Below are 8,128 nucleotides of genomic sequence, written 5' to 3'. Positions count from 1 at the left end.
TCAACATAACAGAACACGCTTAGCTTTACAAAGTGTCTCATCCTTAAATCAGAGCAAAATGTATTCTCTGAGCAGGTTCAGGGGGTCCGTTCATGATTTGTATATACTGCTCAAAGGTCTCTGAAATCCTCACTGATGAAATAACAATGCATGTTCCAGTTCTGATGAAATGTTTCTTTACTTTGTATGTTCTTTTGGTAATCCAGATATGAAATTATGTAAAACTTTCCTTTAATGGATCAATAATGTGTAGACTCATGTTTCACGCTGTACACAATTTTTTAATGCTAAAAAGGGGGTTATTTTCTACACTGCTGATGTTTTGTATATTTCTTTTTGTTGGATCAATGAACATTAATAGCTACAAAACATCAAAGCAAATTCAAATATTTATTTTTTGTAACTTTTTCAATACATATGCTTCAGTTAATAAAGTAAAGTTTGTCAAATGAGTTTGATTACTTGCAGTTTTGTAACACATTGTAGTGTGATCCATACTGTTTTCCTCAATGGTATTTTTAAGATTTCAATTTGAGAATGAGTACCAAATGCAGATAAATACATATGTATTTTCCTATTATATCCCACAAACTACATAACACAATTGAATCAATCTAAATCAAACAAAATATCCAACAATGAGAATACTACAGTAACTACGTACATTTGTCAGAGGGACTGCACCTGGGCTACTCTTGCCTAACTTTGGAGTGCCATACTCATGGTAACTCCCGCCCCCTCCCCAATGAGGGCTAATATTCAAAATGGTGGAGAGTTGGATCCTGGCTGGCTCTACACTACAGTTACCAGAATTCCCTGCTGCCACTAACTGGTACATACCAGAGGGATTCAACCCTGCACACCTGCATCCAATCAGCCTTCCCGAAAATTGCTGAGGCATGAAAGCATGCTAGGAGGAGAACATCTTTGGACTGTTTGAGCTTACTCCAGCTGGGACCCAGAATAGCGCCTACCACCCCTCAAGTTTTGTTTGCACATTTGTCAATGAATAGACTTTTAATGGATTCCAGAGCAAGGAAAAAACAATGTTCTGATGCTTAATAATCCTTTAATGCCAACAATGCATTTCCTACTGTAAAGGATCCCAATCGGGCATCACACACCGGACCAGGACTCTTGCCCTTAGCCTATGATGTAGCGCTCAATTAGAAGAATTTTTCTTTACTTTCTATGAATTTGAATTGAGCTGGCACCCAACCCGTCTCACACCGCCTTTTACAAATACCCTGGGTCACAATGGACCATGAACCAGGCTGGTTGGTGGGAATACAATATTTATTTATTTTAAAATGAAAGAAAAGCACACAATTTTAATATTTGGCAGCAATCACCAATGGGCTGATAGTTACAATGTAAACTAAGGAAATACACTTGGTTGACCTTCTACAAGAACATATCCAAAGCACAAATGAATAGGAGCACTTTTTCTATTCAGGTAGATAGCACGCGAGTTAAGATTTCCCCCTGCAGTGCTCCTTCAAACCCCAATTTTTCGAAATTTGAGTGGATAGAAAGGAGCAGCAAGGAGTCAGGGCTATTAGGCAGCAAACAGAATTGAAAACCTTTGCAATTGCATAACATGACACTCGAATTGGTAAATAATTAATTTAAACGTGCGTTTGAATAAATTAGGTAAATATGATTTATCACAGTTTCAGGGACGTAATATCACTAGCAACTACAAGGCAAGGTATCAACAAAGGGCATAAAGTTCAAAAAGCAACTTGAAAGTACAAACACAGTGCAGCCAAAATCACATGTTGAAAAGTTTCATTTTACACTTTTTGTGGTTTTAAATGTCAAAACGTTTTTTTAAGAAAACGGGTGAAATAGACAGAATCAGAATACAGGTTTAGGCTGGGTGGTAGATGCACATCACAGAGATAATATAGAAGTGAAAGAGTGACTCTAGCTGACGATGAGATTTTCAATGTGGAAGGAGATTCGGTTTTGGGAAAATAAAGCAATTAAAAGAGAAAATCAGTTTAGAAAGAAAGGACAAGTTTTACATAAACCAGCATTCCAACTCCCAAGTTTGTAGGACTTTGATTCGTCCGTCTAATAGTTTTCATAATTTGCAGTGAACATTATTTTACCTAAAATTCTATAACTTTATACATGGGTACATATTATCATAAGGCATGTTAGTATTGAATTTCAAAGTGGCACCATATACACTTTTCTCAGAATATCCAATTCTCTGCAATTTCTGTCCCCAATATGCCAGTCAAGGCTACCACGTCTTAATTTAAAGCCACCAAAAATGCATCTAAACTAAAACTTTCGCATTACTGCATTGTCCAATTGTGGAGATAAAAGTCTTAAAATGTTCTTAATAAAATTGTCTTTTGAGCCAAATGGCCAGCATTGTTTTCCAAATAAGGGCATAGCTTACAGGGCTCTTCTGGAGCTGGCTTTGAAGCCCCCCAGTTGAAGTTGAGGGGAGGTGTTACTTCCAAAAGTAACACGTAGGTGTTCCAGAATCTATTGTGTCAAGCTGGAGCCCAGACAGAAGTCTGAAGAGCATTTTACATTCTCCCCCTTGGTCCATTCAATGCTTCCAGGGACAAAAAGTAACACGTAGGTGTCCCAGAAGTCCATTGTGGCTCCTTTTGGGGGAAGGCCACTCCTGTTGCCAGCACACAAATGTCCTTTGAAGACAAGCAGGAAACCTATTTGGCTGGTTCCCCAGTACAGCCAATGTATTTTTTTTAAAAATGTATTTAGTTTTCCTGAGCCCAAAAGGCAAGGCTGTTGAAATAAAACATTATAGATTTTTAACCCAACCCCCCCTTACATTTCTAGGCAAGGACAGGGCCTTATTCAACATACACTTTTAAAACAGATTTTTTTCTTGTTTGCAAAAGCACATTTTGACACACGGTGAATTTTGTTGGGATGTCCCTTTCAAATTCGGTTTCCTCTCCCATCTGGATTCCAAACATTGTTTGCAGCCCTAATCAGTTTCTTTCACACAGCAGTATGTTCAAGGCAAAGGTCCACTGAAATTGACATGTGCACAGAGAGCTAGGGTTTCTTTTGAAGGGTTTATTTTTGACACTTTGTAGCAAAATGTCAAGTGTTTTTCTGCACGGCTGAGAGTAAAGTTTCTGGTGGTTTCCCAGATCATGCCTAACAAAGCCTGTCATTCAGTGATATTGCTTTCTTTTACAGTAGCACAATCTGAATGGGGATGGGCACAGCTGGATCTCCCTCGATCAGAACTGTGTAAAGTTTGAATAGATGAAAAAGAGCATCAGGGTGCCATCACTTTAAACACCAAATATTTCCTTTTTCAAAGTGGAAATGTGTAGCTAGCAGCAAAGCAGCACTGCTTTTTGATTTTCTTCTTGGTGCATGTAAGAAAATACACTGGCAGCCTTTCTCAGTGTGCCCCCGTTCCATCTTGCCCACTAGGTGCTTGGCAAAACATTGCAACCACCATTTTGTAGCCGCAAGCGCAGTGTTGATGCGGGGCAATGGTGCTCCAAGGAGCCAGCACAGCCAATCTGCTGGTAACTACTGAAGTGCAGCTTGGAGATTGAGGGGAATTCTGCTAAGTGGTTAAATGTATCCCACACTACTGAAGTGCATACACATTCTGGGAATTACTTTAGGTGAGGCTAATGGTGCAATATTGTCAATCACTAAATCGTTATCGAAATGTACCAATGTACAGCTGAGTAAAAATATTTCTACAACTTAAATCTTACACTAACAATTTGATGGCTATATTAAACAAGTTAAGACACATTAAAATGAAAATTAATTGCTCATTTTTAACATATGATGACACAGCTTTATGCATGTCCATTGAACAGCAATAAGAAAGAAATACTGACTTTTTTGCAAAATATCAGTATATAAGCATGTATACTCAATTAGAAATGTTGATTGAAATGTTAGATTTCACAATATAGAATGTTTTCTTGTATGATGTTATGTATTGAAAAAAGAATGGGGTTGCACTGGTAGTAAAATCTGTGCTATCATTGAAATATTTATTCAGGGGTGATTATGAATTAACACATGCTTTAAGTGAACCATAAGAGAAAAGAACATATCACATTTGTGGCTAAAATAAATTGATGATTTCTTTGTGATATAGAAATAAGAAGCAGACTTAACCAATATACGCTGAATATTGAACTAATCTCTACTTAGAATTTGAACAAATTCAACTAAAGCATGTCAGAAACCCATAAGAGTTAATTTGATTTTACATGCTAATGGCATTTGCAGGAAAAATAACATATGACATACACTGTGTGGTGAAAAAGTGAGAGCAAAAGAAACCACAGTGACAAAAGCAATTATGAAGGAAAGATAATCCACATTGGAATTAGGCTTTTGAAGATATGATACCATCCAAAAGATGAAGAAATTGCCATTCAAGCCAGGAAACAACGACCAAGATTCGAATTGTTAAAACCAAAACATGAATAAGAACTTGCACTGTAAGCTGATTATGTGAAATTCATTAACCATTGTTCAGCACAAAGTAACAAGGTGTATAGAAAACTTTAGAAGCACTGGCACAAATTAATGTTGGATAAAGACTTGAAGAAATACTTATTCATTAAGCCCAACATGGTTTATAAAAAAGCATCACCAAAGAGCACATTGCCTACAAGTCACATGCCAGGTATTTCTGCTAGCAAACATACCCGATTTAATATAGCTAATGTGGGCTTTCACAAATGGAGTTGGCACAATTTGCCCATAAGTACTGGATAAAAGAGTTCAACTATTGAAAACACACAAATAATCAACAGTTAAAGTATGTATGTGGTACATATCCTAATTATGTTTGCAATCGAATTTACATTTGAAGTACCAAGAGGAAACTACAGTACAATGCATTTCATTAAAATGTGAAATATCGGCCAATATGCAATGCACACTTTGTCTCAGTGAACAGTCACTGGGGATGTATATGTTCCCATCACTAAGCCTAAATATAAACTAATGGCAGCTCTCCACTCTCTTGAAAACTGCGGTGCTACACTGCCAGTGAGCAAGGATTTGGCTGAGTGCATGGTGATCAATGATGAGGTGAATGGGTAGTTTAAAGTGTATGCATGCTTCTGCAGGCTTTATAGCCACAGCATTGGTTGTGAAGTCATTTGAACAGTCTCTTCCCAAAAGGAAGCAACGCAGGCAGCCAGGTTTCAATCTCAAATCCTCCAATGTCATTTTTTAATTTGCCTTTTTAATTTTATTTTGTTGTTTTTACCAATTGACAAAAACTACGAAAAGCATAAATAGATACTGTGGGGCCGAAGCGGATATATACTCCGGGCAGTGTTTACCCTCATGGCTTGGTAGCCAAGGGTGAATCTGTGCTATCACTTGAGACCTGGAGATACTACTTCCACAGTGCACATGTACAGCACCCCTTGACAAATAATGCTCCTTTTGTTTACCAGACTATGAATTTGTTGTTTCCTATCCCGAAAACAGAAAAGAAGTAGAGATAGGGGTGTGAGGCTGAAACTTATATACTCTTGAGCCAGCAATAGGCCTCACTGCTTGATAGCCAAGGGTATATACGACAATCTGTGCAATGACGCTGACAGTTTTAAATAATCGATCCAGTGATCAAAGTGCATAGGTTCGGAACCCCTTGATGACCAATGCCACATTAGTTCCCTCTCGACAAACATTGACACTTTCCAATCATTTTAATTACTACATGAATTAAAAAATGCAACTTTACTGAAATGTGCACAACTGTTTAAGCTGCTTTAATGTCTGTGATTTGTATTTTGAGTTGAAGGGATAATGGACACTGCCTTCTTCAAGGGACGCATTGTTTGTGGGGCACTAGTCTTACATGTATACATTTTGTATCCCCGGGATACCCAAAAGCTATACAGAACAATGATCCAAAACATTCCTCTGCTGTAGAATTCATTTAGTGCTAGGTTCTTCAATGGGTCTGCATTCCAACTGAGTATCCAGTCCTAAGTCTGATCAAAATGACGTGGGCACACCTCAAGGGATTATGAAATGCGCTCATAAAAGCATAAATAAACCTGAACTAATCCATTACATCAACACGTTTTATTTTGAAGTACTTTCATGAGAAGTTTGCTTTTGGACAATTGCCCATGTTACAAAGGTCCCACTAGTTTTTGTTGAAAGGGATGCGTCAGATGTTTACTTTGATTCATGTTTTATGAATGCAGTTTTTTTCTGTCCTGCAATTTTGATCAAATAAAACATTTATGTGATCCTGTATCAGAATACTATTTGTAATTCTTACTTTTCAGATGTTTTGGGGGAACTGGATCGTGTGGGGGTATTGGTCATGAAACGGTTACTTAGACCATCATAATGGCAAGTCAGGAGGTTGTTCTGCAGATTGCAGGAGTTCTGTTAACAAAAAAAAGTATCTGTGGAAAAACCTAGACCAAGTCAGTCTCGGTTATAAAGCACACGTTGTTTCTTGGGTGCCGATGTCGATTGGAGTTGCCCAGTCCATTGATAATCATCCTAGCACTTGGTGGCAGGTGCTGCCCTGCACGTGTCCATCCCTTTTGTGGGCACCAATAAGTCCCTGCGGCCAAGGTCTTGATGCTAGAGAAAACAAACATACAGCATGTTAATGCTAACTCTACAGTTATAAATAAGAAGTAACAAAAATACAATGCAACACAGTACTGAAACTCTTTCAGGGCCCATGTTGTAGATCAAGGATAGTAAATGTACTAGCTAATGCTGTATTGCAATAAGAACCTGAAGCCTTGATAAAATAAAACTTTTGGGGATGGTGGGACAGGGGAGAGATAGGCTTTCAAAAGGTGCTTATTGTTTCTTAGGAGGCAAAATGGTGCTTCTGGCTGCTGTGATGAATCAAGGGCATTCCTCCCGTCTCCCCAAGGGGGAGCCCCCCTTGCAAGGCTAGGGAGGTTAGCGTGCTCCACAACACCCCTCCCCCTGGGGGTCGAGGCAAGAGGGATCTCACTGGGAGAGACTCCCCCTTAGGGGACAAGGACTCCCATTCCAGTGAGGAACTCTCGAAAGCTGTGTATGCCATGGCCCACAAGAGATGCTCCACAATTCCAGAAATTATTAAACACTAAGGCTGTGATGAAGAAACACTTGATGGACATCATCATCACATAGGAAAAGAGCATGTCCCATTAAAACAATATATTCAATTCACTGGGACGCGTGCATTAAATGACACGTAGTCAACGAGAGAGCGTGAGAAGCCATAGAGAGAGAGGAACGTACACGCAAATGAGGGGAGGCCCCAACCTGCGTAACACCAAGTGAGAGAGAGGAATGCTTATGGTGACAAGGGAAGGCCCAGAGTCGCATAACACCTGCAGGAAGTAGCATGAACGTAAGCGAGGAAGCCCGAGAGGTGCAAACTCGCCCAACACTGTAAAGCGGGACGCCAGAGCTACGGCAATCCCGATCGAGAGAAGCCAGGGAGAGAGGAACCCAGAAGTGGGTGGTTGTGAGAACGCGAACAATCCATGGTGGACCAGCGGTCCACAAACTATCACCAATACCACCGCAGGGATCACACAACAGGATGTCCTGTCAGCCCATGAAACACTGAGACAGAGAAAAGGAAATCCGAGCAAGAGGAAGCCGATGGAGACAAGCCAACAACATAGCGACACCTGAGAGGCGGTGCCCGAGGTACCAGGCTCCCGAGGACATTCCCCTCCACATGCAAAGGTAATGGGGAGAGCAGGAATAATGGGAGGTCTCGAGGGAATCATTATGCTGTGCAAGCCCCTCATCGCAGTGGAAGTAATGACACTGAGTTAATTCAGAAGCTGATGAACCTAAAGTGTTATGATACAAAAAAAAGAAAGAACATTATGGGACAAACTTCAAAGGAAGTAGTCAATTAAATCAAACACAGAATCAAGTAGACCAGAACAGTGGAACAATACATCCTCAGGAAGGAGAGCATACCAAAGGAATATTATTTCCCAAGGACACACTGAAATCAGCAGCCTGGAAAATAGATATTGTATCATATCCCCAAAAAGGAGTCCAAAATAGAAGGAAAAGGGCAAGAATCCTTTTAAGGCGTTACAGGAATTGATCCAAGGAATCACAAGAGAGTATTTAAGGATGT

At 39.7% G+C, this 8,128-nt stretch overlaps 1 long non-coding RNA gene across 1 annotated transcript in view; it reads right to left on the bottom strand.

Annotated features, from left to right (window-relative positions):
* Window positions 1-1,282: 1,282 nt before the first annotated feature.
* Window positions 1,283-8,128, bottom strand: part of LOC138481394 (uncharacterized) — a 70,358-nt gene continuing 63,512 nt past the window's right edge. The window contains exon 2 of the long non-coding RNA XR_011274238.1: window positions 1,283-6,603. This is a non-coding gene — a long non-coding RNA (uncharacterized lncRNA). The remainder of the gene's footprint in view (window positions 6,604-8,128) is intronic.

This window comes from Ambystoma mexicanum, chromosome 5p (assembly GCF_040938575.1).
Source record: "Ambystoma mexicanum isolate Mex_15411 chromosome 5p, UKY_AmexF1_1, whole genome shotgun sequence".
Lineage (NCBI taxonomy): Eukaryota > Metazoa > Chordata > Amphibia > Caudata > Ambystomatidae > Ambystoma > Ambystoma mexicanum.
Note: the sequence above shows the minus strand (reverse complement) of the source record. Positions and strands in the feature narration are given on the sequence as shown.